The following is a 14,391-nucleotide window of genomic DNA, read 5'->3' on the forward strand; positions in this document are numbered from 1 at the left end:
GGAGTATTGTGTGCAGTTTTGGTCCCCTAATCTGAGGAAAGACATCCTTGCCATAGAGGGAGTACAAAGAAGGTTCACCAGATTGATCCCTGGGATGGCAGGACTTTCATATGATGAAAGACTGGATGAACTAGGCTTATACTCATTGGAATTTAGAAGATTGAGGGGGGGGATCTGATTGAAACGTATAAAATCCTAAAGGGATTGGACAGGCTAGATGCAGGAAGATTGTTCCCGATGTTGGGGAGGTCCAGAACGAGGGGTCACAGTTTGAGGATAAAGGGGAAGCCTTTTAGGACCGAGATTAGGAAAAACTTCTTCACACAGAGAGTGGTGAATCTGTGGAATTCTCTGCCACAGGAAACAGTTGAGGCCAGTTCATTGCCTTTAAGAGGGATTTAAGAGGGAGTTAGATATGGCCCTTGTGGCTGAAGGGATCAGGGGGTATGGAGGGAAGGCTGGTACAGGGTTCTGAGTTGGATGATCAGCCATGATCGTACTGAATGGTGGTGCAGGCTCAAAGGGCCGAATGGCCTACTCCTGCACCTATTTTCTATGTTTCTATGTTTCTAATGAGAATTGGTAGTGAACAGCATTAGGAACTTATCAGCAGACAACTAGAATTAGTTTTAGAGAATTATTCCATACTATTACTTGGTTAAAGCACTTTTGCAATCAAGTTATAATACTTGTTGGTGACTCTGTAGTGATGATCATCTACAACAATGAAGTGCTTTGAGAGGTTGAATGTGACCAGAATTAACTCCTGCCCAAGCAAGGACCTGGACACAATGCAATTTGCCAATTGCCACAATAGGTCTACAGTGTATGCAATCTCACTGGCTCTCCACTTGGCCTTGGATCACCTGGATAATTGCAATACCTACATCAGGCTGCTGTTCATTGATCACAGCCCAATGTTCAACACTATCATCTCTTCTTTACTAATCAAAAACCTCCAAAACCTGGGCCTCTGTACCTCCTTCTGCAACAGGAACCTTGACTTCCTCATCATGAGACCACAGTCAGTGCAGATCCAAAGTAATGTCACTTCCTCAATAACAATCGCCACTTGTGTACTTCAAGGATGTGTGCTTAGCCCACTGCTCTACTCTCTCTACACCCATAACTGTGTGGCTAGGCGTAGCTCAAACACCATCTATAAATTTGCTGATGACACAAGTTTAAGATAGCATTGGCGTTGCCTTGCGACTGCTTATTGGCATCAAAATACAAAGCAAAGACGACTTCCAAACAACTTATTAATACCACTTTAATAACAATTACTGCTAACAATGGAGAGACGTGCAGAGGCTGGACGAGTGGGGCTGGAGGCGAGGCACAATGAAGGCAAACAGAGGCGGAAGCAAGGAATGTCATGATGTCTGATTAAGCACCAAGCCAAATTGGAAAGATCAGGTACAGGTATAGGCTGTGGCGATGAGGTCCAGGCCCCAGATCCGTCTGAGAGCCAGAAATGACCCGATGTTTAGACGATTTAAACACTGGGTCAGACTAAAAAGGTCAGGGTATCGGGGTCGGAGGTGAGGGACGGGCCAGTTCTGCATGCTGCTCCATGACGTTTACTCAGCTCTGCACCGAACTGAGGGTGTTGCCTGCTCCGGCTGTAATGATGCCTGGCTTCATGTCTTTCATAAAACTTCAGTTCTGAATGCTATTTGCTTACTTTTATTATTTGCAAGATTTTTTTCTCTCTACACTTTAGGTGTTTGACAGTCTTTTTTTAAAGTGGGTTCTTTTGGGTTCCTTTGTTTTGTGGCTACCTGCAAGAAAACAAGTCAAGGTTGCATTCTCTGATAATAAATGTACTTTGAGCTTATTGTTGTCAGGATTTTCGATGGTGACGAGGAAGCATTCAAGAGTGAGAGAGATCAGCTGGTTGAGTGGTGATGCAACGACAACCTTGCACTCAATGTCCGCAAGACCAAGGAGTTGATTGTGGACTTCAGGAAGGGGAAGTCAAGGGAACATGGACCAGCACTCACTGAGACATCGGCAGTGGAAAGGGTGAGCAGATTCAAGTTCCTGAGTATCAACATCCTTGAAGATCTATCCTGGGCCCAGCGTATTGATGCAATTTACAAAGAAGGCATACCAGCAGCTATATTTCATTAGGAGTTTAAGGAGTCTTCGTATGTCACAAAGACTCTAGAAAATTTCTACAGATGTATTGGGAAGAATGGTTGCATCACCGTCTGGTCCACTGTACAGGATTGGAATAGGCTGCTGAATGGAGCATTTGCCTCTCCAGCATCGAGGACAGTTTCAAAAGGCAACACCTCAAAAAGACACATCCATCATCCAGAACATCCCCTCCTGCTTCTCATTGTTACCATCAAGGTGGTAGTACAGGAGCCTGAAGACACACACTCATTTTAGGAACAGCTTCTCCTTTATGTCAATTATCAATTCTCAGTATTCTCAATTATCTGTATACATTAGATGAACATTTCTGGGTTGGCCTTGTATAATGGAATAAACTACATGTATTGCAGAAATTAACTTCCACAATTACAAATATAGTTCAGTAAGAATTCATGTCTTAAAAGCATACTTGTTTAGTTTTTCTGTATTTAAACAGTTACACAGAAGCAGCCAGTATAAACTCAATCTAAGTTAGTTTTGTCAATTTAAGGTCTTTGAAATGGTGAACAAAATTTAAAATAGAAAATCACGGCATTTCTCTTTGCTTAATTTTTCCAGAATGTTACCATATAAACTCAGAGCTAACTGCTCCAGTGACATATTTTCAAATGAGCCTCCAATACTTTTATTGCATTTAATTATAAAATTCTTATTTTAGCACATATTCTAATTGTTATCAATATGGAATAGAAATAAAAATGTTTCTTGCTGTATGCTGTACTATTAACTGCTATACCAGTTAAAAAATGCTCTGGAAAGATGATCCTTGCCAGACACTTTTTTCATTAAAATTTAATCAGTGCGAATACAGGGATTTAATCGGTCCAAACCCATTGCCTGTGAGGGTGGGCTCCTTACTGAACTTGTTAAATACTTCGATGCTTGCAGCTGATTAAATCAAGCTTCCTGTGCTCCAGGTGATCAATTCATCAACCACCACAACTTCCTGATGTGTGGATAATTAAAATTGTCTTAATCAACCAGCTGCAAAAGACAAACTGGCAGTCAGCTAACCAGTCCTGGCAAGCAGCCTGAGACAAAGGCAGTTAGTAATATCTCACTGCCAAAAATGCCAAACAGGAAGCTTTACGGTAGGTAAAGTGATGAGCCTAACCCAGAAATCAAACAGATGCTGGTAGGTAAGGTGATGAGCCTAACCCAGAAATCAAACAGATGCTAAGAGGCCTGAAAAATATAGGGGAAAAAAATCAAACAGTTGAGTACAGACTGATTTACAAATTGGCCATACAGCAAAAAGCTTTAGATTTATACACTACGTTGACTACATTTGCCCCTTGAATGAATTTTCTCTTATTTCACATTGTAGCGGGAATGGTATATAGCCTTTGTTGACAGTTTCCCATGGTGGAAAGACAGGGTTTTAAGATCAAGAACAAGAATTGAACCAATGTTCAACTACTTGTGTCAAAGAATGATCAACTCCTAAAGTACTGAAGCATTTTTTAAAAAGACGGAGGTTGTTCATCACTCATCATGCCTGGTATAAATGGATTTCATGTAATGTTGGTAGACTTATTGCTGAATTACCCCAGCAATACAGCTAGTGGTATTTTAAAATGAGGTACCTGCCTGCTTGTTGCAGTAGGACCTTTTTAATACAATGGCTTAAATAGGTTCTAGTTTACCATTTTATTTTGAGGGGTACAAATTGGCTGCTGATTCAATGTCACCTTTCATATTTTTCCAGATTTCACAGCATCTCCATTACTTTTACTCATTTATTTAGTCATGGGTGCATTTACTTTCAGTATTACCGAATGATCTTAACTCAATGATCCAAAAGAAACAATTTGTTCTTCCCCTCCCCACTGCATGGTAATTTGGCCTTGAAATACTGATTTTAATTGCAGAACGTGGTGCTGAGGAAAGGGCTTTTGTACGTCCATTTCATTTAGAAAATCTAATCATCACTATTTTGAACAGTGGTTTTTAAATAGGGATCCAGCACACTTGTCCAATTTGTTGCTATCAAGAATGCTAACTATTTTAGAAGTCAAATACACATTTTCCAATGTACAACACTTTATTCATTAATCTCAACACAGTCAAAGGATTCACAGGCAGGACCCAGAAAAAAATATTTGAAGGAATTGGGTCAGATCTTGAGTACATACTATTCATGGTTATCTGGATTTCTGGAATAGTGCTCTTGAAGACTCTTATTCCTTGGAGACAACAGTAATTATATCTGGGTGTAGTTTGATGAATTAAGCAGAGATTGTAGAACAAGTGAGGTTCTTCTTTGAAGAGAATAGATTTTGTGTAAGTAGATGTGGGAATGGGATTATTCTGACAGTCAACATAGATTTGATGGTGAATGCTCCCTTCTATGTTGTAAGGAAATACACAAAAATAATGCAACATTTATCTACTTTGCTGCAATTTGTCCTTCCACCTTGATGGTTTGAAGGTGAAGAATGGGCAAGTGTCCAGAAAGCTGCAGAGAGAAGCAAACGAATGAGGCCATCTTAGAAGATGCCTCACTGATTGAGAATAGAGACCAAACATCTTCCATACTGCTTGCTGATGGGCCATCTGTGAAGAGGCTTTGATATCTGGCACAGCACCAACTTTTCTTGTTCTCATGTATTCATATATCTATTGAATGCACAAATTCAAAGTTAGAAAATAGGAAAGTAATAATATACACGCACACAATCAAGTTTATCATTCACATAAGTCATGAAATTTGTTTTTCATGGCAGCAATACAGTACAATGCATAAAATCACTGCAGTACTGTGAAAATGTCTAAAGTACCCTAGCTATATACATGTGCCCAAGACTTTTGCATAGTACTGTAACTTGTGAGAGATTGCAGAGAGGTTGAATATCCTAGTGACAACGGAGGTACTGGAAGTAGGAAAGACCAAAGAATATTAACATTTATTCTGAAAGGATTTGAATACAATAATGGGATGTTGTATTTCACTGATACAGTGCATTGCTGAAGTAATGTCTGTGATATTCATCTCCCTATTTAGAGAACACAGAATACTGGAAGCACTTCAAAGAAGGTCACTAGATAATACCTGAAATGGGTGGGGTGTCTTATGAGGGAAGTTTGCAGAGGATAGGATTTCAAGCATGAGAGGAGACTTGATTGAAATACAAGATCCTGAGGTGGAAGCAAGAGATTGCACACATCGGGATTTGGAGCAAAAGCCAATTTGCTGGAGGAACTCAGCTGTCAAGTAGCATCTGTGGAGACAAAGGGATAGTAAACACTGAGTCAAGACCCTACATCAGGATTGTAAACTTTTCCTCATCTCCCTTCCTACCAATTATTTTAATTTTTTCCTCTTTTTTCACCCCCATTTGCTAATATAAGTGTGTTCTTCCAATTCAGCTAGGCCCCTCAAAATTGAATACATAGCACTTAAGACCCCCTTCAGACTCCTCTTTCAAACTTAACTTGTCCAAATTTTCTTCCTATGCACAGTTTGCCAATTTTCATACCCTCTCCAGCGCAATCACACCTTTCATATGTAACGTGCTGTAAGATTTCACTGCTAATGTAATGGTTTCTCTGTAGCAGCAATGTTTGGGTTATGACTAGAGATAATCGGTCTTTGGAATGTATGTTAGCCAATGAGAGGCATGTTGTTCTTTCTTGTGAGTCTGGGAGCAGGGATTTTGTCAGTCTTTTGCTGGGAGAGATGAGGAGAGAGGACGCAAATGGAGAGAGTTGGTAGACCGCCGGACAGAGTGGACTTGGAGTGACGATCCGAGGGTCGGCTATGTTCGGAGGTCAACAGGAAACCAGTGGACTGAACAGTGAGCTCCAACATTGTACATTAGTCTGTTTCATGAGAATGGGCCCTTTTCTTTCCTTACTAACCGTATAGTCAAATTAAGAACCATAAGGCTCAATCGTTTAATCGCATACTGTGTACTGTTTGTTATTTCATGGTACTGGGGACAAGATTTAAGTTTGGCCCAGCCGAGGGCAGTCTTCCCCTAGATTAAGCCGCTAGCCGAACCAAGGATTACACATATAAAAGTCAATACTATTCCTCTTTTTGAACACCCATCATTAAAACCACATGATCGCAGAAGCCATATTTGCATTACTTGGATATGTTTGTCGTATCAATCCGAAGAGTCACCAGAGAAGATCATCACCTCCCTCTTGCTATTGGGCACTGCCATTAAAAGTGTGCAAACTATCAAGCAAGCTAAGGACAATATGTGGAGGAAGTTGACTGGGACTCAACTACAGAGAATGTGATACTACATCTGCTATTGGAGAATGAGACAGGGCAGCTGATAGAAGTTTGTGTCGAGGAGCACTTTTGATCTAGTAATAATAATGCCATTAATTTCAAGATAATTACGGAGGAGGAGAGGTCTGATCTTTGGGTTGAGATATCAAACTGGAGAAAAGCCAATTTAATGTATACTCTTAAGGTGTATTTTCAAAGGTACAATTTAATGTCAGAGAAAAGTATACAATATACATCCTGAAATGTTTTTTCTTCACAACCATCCACGAAAAGAGTGCTACGAAGAATGAACGACAGTTAGATGTTAGAACCTCAAAGTACCCCCCAGCTATGCCCCCCCACACACAAGCAGCAGCGAGTGACAATCTCCCTCCTCCCACTGTCAAAAAAGAAGCAAGTATTGGCACCACCACTGAGCACTCAAGTGTGAGCACAGCAATAGCATAGACACAGACTTGCAGTTACCCCAGAGACTTCGCGTTTCACCCGGTAATCAACATACCGCAGGTTCTCTCTCTCTCTCTCTCTCCCCCTAATAAGGGCGAGAGAGGTGTCTCTATTTTCCCAGCGAGCGGGGAGATATAACAAACAATTCACTAGTTTACGATGCTAAAAGTCTGTTACGTCGCTTATTTCAAGCTCTGTGTCTGAAGATTGCAAAGATCCCGGGGCTCAGGCACAGAGCAGATATTCCAGCTCCCCCAATGACGCACAGGTTTCCTATCATGACACCGACCCTTGATACACCCGTCTCCAGAGCCCAGAGATCCTAGGCTTCCGAATTCGAGCCGGAATCTTAGGCCGAGCCTTTGGCGTGCCGAACAACAACCAGTTATGAAACCCCGAGAACGGGTCCCATTCCTGCAAAGAACCGAAGTCAGTGTGTATCTCCAGGTCAGGGTCCTCAAAAAGAACCCTGAAAGGGAAAAATAGAGATATTAAAGATGGAAATAGAGCCCTTTCCGAAGATGCAAGCAAAAAAGTCGCCGTTTAGGCACTATTAACCCTCCTAAGCTCCGCCTTAGTAAGAGGGTGGACTTCAAAAGTGACATTCTGAGAGTACAGAATTAGTATGTACCTGTCTGAATTAACGGCATGGATAACAGGTTTAGGGAACCTTGGTTTTCAAAAGATATTGAGGTCCTGGTTAAAGAAAAAGATGGTGGTACAGAGCAAGTATAGACAGGAAGGAGGAAATGAGGTACTTGAGGAATATAAGAAATGCAAGAGTACACTTAAATAGTGCTGTGTTTTTCAACTCTGAAACACAAAAACTAATTAAAAGCAAAAACACAGAGCCAGGAATAACATGTCTAGTTATGTTTTATACTTGAAGCAAGACATGCATGTATGATGTAGTAGCATCATGACGTATGCAATTCACTTGTTTTTACGTATAACCCAGAATGAATAATAAAACAATATATTTACAATTTAACTCAAATACCACTGAAATATTAAATACACACCACTCCTTCCTGCTTAGCTACAAGCTCCGACTCAATATAGAATGCATTTCAACGATATCTTGAATACAAGAGCAGGATGTGATGCTCAGCCACTGATGAAGCCTCACCTTGAGTATTGTGAACAGTTTAGGGCTCCTCATCTTAGAAAAGATGTGCTGGCATTGGAGAGAGTCCAACTACGGTTCATAACGATGATTCTGCGAATGAAAGGGTTATCATACAAGGAACGTTTGATGGCTCTGGGTCTGTACTCACTGGAATTTAGAAGGATGAAGAGGGATCTCATTGAAACCTTGCGAATGTTGAAAGGCCTGGACAGAGTAGACGTGGAAAGGATGTTTCCCATGGTGGGGAAGTCAAGGACAAGGGCGGTACAGTCTCAGGATAGAGTGGCGTACATTTAAAACAGAGATGAGGAGAAATTTCTTTAGTCAGAGGGTGGTGAAATTGTGGAATTTTTTGCCACATGCAGCTGTGGAGGCCAGGTCATTGGGTGTATTTAAGGCAGAGATTGATAGGTTCTTGATTGGACATGGCATCAAAGGTTACAGTGCTTCTCACTCACACTCTGGCTTCCCTCCTATACTGTTAACATTTCTTCTTAAAGGCCATAAGACACAGGAGCAGAATTAGACCATTTGGCCCTTCGAGTCTGCTCTGCCATTTCATCATGGCTGATCCATTTTATCTCTCAACCCCAAACCCCTGCCTTCTCCTTGTATTCCTTCATGCCCTGACCAATCAAGAAGCTATCAACCTCTGCCTTAAATATACATATAAAGACTTGGTTTCCACAGCTGCCTGTGGCAACAGATTTCACAGATTCACCACTCTCTAGCTAAAGAAATTCTTCTGTATCTCCGATTCAAAAGGAAGCCCTTCTATTCCAAGACTGTGTCCTCTAGTGTTTGACAATCCCACCACAGGAAACATACTCACTACAACCACTCAATCAAGGCCTTTCACCATAGAATATGTTTCCATGAGGTCACCCCTTATTCTTCTGAATTCTAGTGAATACAGACCCAGAGCCATCAAACATTCTTCATATGACAAGCCACTCAACCCTGGAATCAGCATTGCAAACCTTTCTTGAACCCTTTCTGGCTTCAGCACGTCCTTTCTAAGATAAGGGGCCCAAAAGTGCTCACAATACTCCAACTGAAGCTTCACCAGTGCTTTCTGAAGTCTCAACATTACATCCTTGCTTTTATATTCTAGTCCTCTTGAAATGAATGCTATCATTGCATTTGCCTTCCTCACCACTGACTCAACTTGCAAATTAACCTTTAGGGGGTCCTGCACATGGACTTCCACATCTCTTTGCACCTCAGTTTTTCATATTTTCTCTCCATTTAGTAAATAATGCTATCATTTCTTCTGTCAAAGTGTATGACCATACACTTCTCAACACTGTATTCCATCTGCCATTTCTTTCCCCATTCTCCGAATCTGTCTAAATCCTTCTGTAGCCTCTCTACTTCCTCAAAACTATCTGCCCCACCACCCATCTTCACATCATCTGCAAACTGTGCAACAAAGCCATCAATTCCTTCATCCAAATCATTGACATGACATAAAAATAAGTGGTCCCAACAAAGATACCTGTGAAACACCACTAGTCACTGGCAGCCAGTCAGAAAAGGCTCCCATTATTCCCACTCTATCCCTCCTGCCAATCTGCCACTGCTTTATCCATGCTAGAATCTTCCCTGTATTAGGCTTGTAGCTTGTTAAGCAGCCTCATGTGTGGTTCCTTCTGAAACTCCAAGTACACAACATCAACCGATTCTCCTTTGTGTATCCTGCTTGTTATTTCTTCAAAGAATTCCAACAGATTTTCCAGGCAAGATATTCACTTGAGGAAACCATGTGACTATGGCATAATTTATCATGTGACTCCAAGTACCATGAGACCTCATCGTTAATATTCCTCTCCAACATCGTCCCAATCACTGAGGCCAGACCAACTTGGTCTATAGTTTCCTTCTTCTGCCTCTCTCCCTTCTTGAAGAGTGGAGTGACATTTACAAATTTCCAGTCTTCTGGAACCATTCCAGAATCTAATGAGTGATTCTGAAAGATCATTACTAGTGCCTCCATAATCTCTTCAGCTACCACTTTCAGAAGCATGGGGTGTACACCATCTGCTCCAGGTGACTTATGGTACGAGTTGAGACCTTTCAGTTTCCCAAGAATCTTCTGTTTAGTAATGCTAACTTCACACACTTCATGACCCCGACACCTGGAACTTCCACCATACTGTTCGTGTCTTCCACAGTGAAGACTGATGCAAACTACTCATTCAGTTCACCTGCCATTTCTTTGTCCTCCCCAGCATTGTTTTCCAGTGGTCTGATATCCACTCTCACCTCTCTTTTACAATTTATTTATCTCAAGCAGCTTTCGGTATCCCCTTTAATATTATTAGCTAATTACTTTCTTAACGACTTTTTTTTTAAACTTGCCTTCTGTTGGCTTTTAAAAGCTTCCCAATCCTCTAACTTCCCACAAATTTCTGCTCTATTATATGCCTTTTCTTCTGCTCCTGTGTTGGCACTGACATCTCGTTAGCCACAGTTGTGTCATCTTTCCTTGTTTAGAATACTTCTTCCTCTTTGGGATGTATATATCCTGCATCTTCCAAATGCTTCCAGAAATTCCAGCCATTGCTACTGTGCCGTCATCCCTGCCAGTGTTTTTTTCCAATCAATTCTGGCCAGCTTCTCTCTCATGCCTCTGTAATACCCTTTGATACATCTGGCTATCACCTCCTTTTCAAAATTCAGGATGAATTTGATCATATTATGATCACTTTCCCCATAGGGTTCTTTTACCTTAACCTCTCTAATAAATTGCACAACACACAATCCAGAATCACCAATCCCCTAGAGGACTCAACCACAAGCTGCTCTAAAAAGCCATCTCATAGGTAATCCAGAAAGTTCCCCTCCTGGAATCCACACCAATTTGTTTTTCCCAATCTACCTGTATATTGGAGTCCCCCATGACTATTGTAACATTGCCCTTTTGGCATGCATTTTCAATTTCCTATTGTAATTTGTAGGCCATATCCTTACTACTGTTTGGAGATCTGTATACAACTCCCATCAGGGTATTTTTACCCTGGCAGATCCTCAATGATTCAACACCACCTGACCCTGTCGTCTCTTTCTAATGATTTGATTCCAATTTTTACCAACAGAGCAATTCCTGCCTGTCTTTGTCTTTTTGATACAATGTGTATCCCTGGACATTAAGCTCCCAGCCATCATCTTCCTTCAGCCATGATTCAGTAATGCCTACAACATCATACCTGCCAATGTGCAACTGCGCACAAGGTTCATCGACCTGATTCCGTATACTGTGTGCATTCAAATACAACGCCTTCAGTCCTGTATTCACCCTTTTCAATTTTGTCACTTCATAAGACCATAAGATATAGAAGAGAAGTAGGTCATTCAGCCCATCGAGTCTGCTTAGCCATTCAATCATGTACTGATCCAATTCTTCCAGTCATCCCCACTCCTCTGCTTTCACCCCATACCCTTTGATGCCCTGGCTAATCAAGAAGCTATCTATCTCTGTCTTAAATACACCCAATGACTTGACCTCCACAGCTGCTCATGGCAACAAATTCCACAGATTTATCACCCTCTGACTAAAGTAATTTCTCCGCATCTCAGTTCTAAATGGACATCCTTCAATCCTGACGTCGTGCCCTCTTGTCCTAGAATCCCCCTACCATGGGAAATAACTGCCATATCTAATCTACTCAGGCCTTTTAACATTCAGTATGTTTCTATGAGATCCCCCTGTCATTCTCCTGAATTCCAGGGAATACGTCATGCTCAACCTTTTGATTCCTAACTTTGTCTGAGGTCTTACCAACATCTGCCTTTTACGTTGCAGCTCATCCTGTCCACTGCAATTGTGTCCTATCAACAGCCTCTCCTCATTACACATTGCCTCTCTTTGTAAACTAGCTCCCTCATCTTCAGCACAGTTAACTGCCTTTCCTACGATACTTCTTGCATTGAACACAGCTCAGAACACTAGTCCTACCATGCTCAACCTTTTGATTTCTAACCTTGTCTGAGGTCTTGCCAACATCTGCCTCCACAACCCCTCCACTAACTGTTCAGGCACTCTGGTTCCCATCCCCCTTCAACTCCATTTTAAACTGCACCGTAGAGCATTAACAAACCTTCTTGCTAGGATACTAGTCCCCCTCCAGTTCAGGTGCAAACCATCCCTTCTGTACAAGACCCATTTTCCCTGGAAGAAAGCCAAATGATCCAAAAATCTTATGCCGCCCCCCCCACACCAACTCCTTAGCCACGTATGAAACTGTACAATCTTCCTCGTTCTTGCCTCACTCGCATGTGGCACAGGTAGCAATCCTGAGATCACAACCCTGGAGATCCTGCCCTTTAACTCAGCACCTAATTCCCTATGCATCCCTCTTCCTGCCCATGTTATCAGTACCTCTGTGGACCACGACTTCTGGTCATTCACCTTCCCACTTAGGAATGCCAAGCACTTGATCCAAGATATCCTGGACCCTGGTACCTGGGAGATAACCTACCATCCAGGAATCTCATTCTTGCCCACAGAACTTCTTTTCCATTCCCCTAATGAATCCCCTATCACTCCAGCTCTCCTCTCCTCCCACCCTTCCCTTCTGAGCCTCAGAGGCAGACTCAGTACTAATCAGCAAACCACTGCGACTTTCCTCTGTTAGGTCATTCCCCTGACAGTATCCAAGGTGGTATACCTGTTGTTGAGGGGGATGACCTAACCAAGGAATGTTTTGGTCACTTACCTCCAGGAAAGGTGTCAATAATTTTGGAAGACTACAGAGAAAATTTACAAGGATGTTGCCAGTATTTGAAGTCCTGAGTTATAGGGAAAGTTTGAATAGGTTACGACTTTATTCCCTGGAATGTAGAAGAATGAGGGGAGATTTGATAGAGGTATGCAAAAGTATTAGAGATATTGATAGGGCAAAGGCAAGCAGAGTTTTTCTGCTGAGGTTGATTGAGCCTAGAACTAGAGGTTATGGGTGAAATGATTAGTGGAAACACGAGGCGATAATTCTTCACTCAGAGGATATTGACAGTGTGGAACTAGCTGCCAGCAGAAGCAATGGACACGGGTTTGATTTTAACATTTAAGAGAAATTTAGATAGGTACATGGATGGGAGGGGTATGGAGGACTGTAGTTCGGGACTTGGCAGCATGATAGTTCAGATTAGATGGGCTGAAGAGCCTGTTTCTATACTGTATTCTATGACTCTATGACTTTATAAAGAATGATTAGAATCTAAATGCCCAATTATCCAGCAAACTGCAAGTTCTCTTCAACAACAGCTCACTTCTTAGCAACAATTCATTTGAAAATTCCATTGCCCTGCACCAATCACCCTTCCTGACAGCAGTCTCTGTTCTCTGCCATTCTTAAAATTCACACAGCTAAAAAATAAGCAGAGAGCTTTCTGCCAAAAACATCATAACATCACCCATGTTTGTCTAACAAACTCAATACAATAGAATCATGCCTTTTATCATCATTTTATACGTGCCATGAAGTACTCATCAGTGTAGAAATGCTGCTAGAAATATCTAAGAACATAAAGAATAAAAACAACCACATCTCTGTATACTCAACAAGATCTTGGCTAGATCTTTTATCTCAACATCACTTTCCTGCACTAACCACACATCCCCTGATTCCTTTAAAATATATAATGTCGGCTGGTGGCACAGTGAGATCAGCGCCGGGCTTGAGAACGGAGGTTCCCGAGTTTGATCCAATGACAGACCGCTCCCGAGCGTGCTCTCCATCCGAACTCGCAACTCAACCTCGTAAAAAAACACTGCCACCTCCAGTTTAAATTCCCATGCGGAATATTGTGGAGGATCAAATATCCAAACCCCAAACCCAAGCCATCTCTGTCTTGAAAATTCTTGGCAAATAAGCCTTTAAGCCTCCATGATCTTTTTGGGTATAGAATTCTAAGGATTTGCTGCACTTGTAGGAAGAAACATTTTCATCTCATTCCTTAAAAGACCAAAATCTTATATTGAGTCTGTGACCCCTGGTTCTAGTCTCCATCAATACTCCATCCATACTCCATCCACCCTGATAATCCTTTCAGGAATATTATATGTTTCAATGATATAACCCATTATTCTTCTAGAAATGAAAACTAATACATTATGTCTGATCTCTCTCCATATGGCAAATTCACCCTATCCCAGGAATCTAAATGGTAACCCTGCATTAGACATCTGCAAAAAAGACTTAACATTCCATGTTCAAGACCTTTAGGGTTGAAGAGTGTTGAACAGTTCTGACAAAGATCTTTGAACTGGAAAAATTCTTCTTTCCTAAAATGCTGACTGACCTGAAGAGTGTTGCCAATGTTCTCTTCTTTTATTTCAGATATTGGGATTTGCGATTCATTTTTGATTTCACTATATTCCAGATGTGGTCTCACCAGGACC

General features: G+C 41.5%; 1 protein-coding gene across 4 annotated transcripts in view; it reads right to left on the reverse strand.

Moving 5' to 3' along the window:
- The window catches only part of edar (ectodysplasin A receptor), a 92,114-nt gene that overhangs the window by 51,185 nt on the left and 26,538 nt on the right, over positions 1-14,391 (reverse strand). Inside the window, exon 2 of one of the 4 annotated variants that reach the window (XM_063054064.1) lies at positions 5,219-5,387. The exons of the other annotated variants lie outside the window; for them this stretch is intronic. The gene's annotated coding sequence lies outside the window, so the exon portion shown is untranslated. The remainder of the gene's footprint in view (positions 1-5,218; positions 5,388-14,391) is intronic. 4 annotated transcript variants of the gene reach the window in all.

This window comes from Mobula hypostoma, chromosome 7 (assembly GCF_963921235.1).
Source record: "Mobula hypostoma chromosome 7, sMobHyp1.1, whole genome shotgun sequence".
Classification (NCBI taxonomy): domain Eukaryota; kingdom Metazoa; phylum Chordata; class Chondrichthyes; order Myliobatiformes; family Myliobatidae; genus Mobula; species Mobula hypostoma.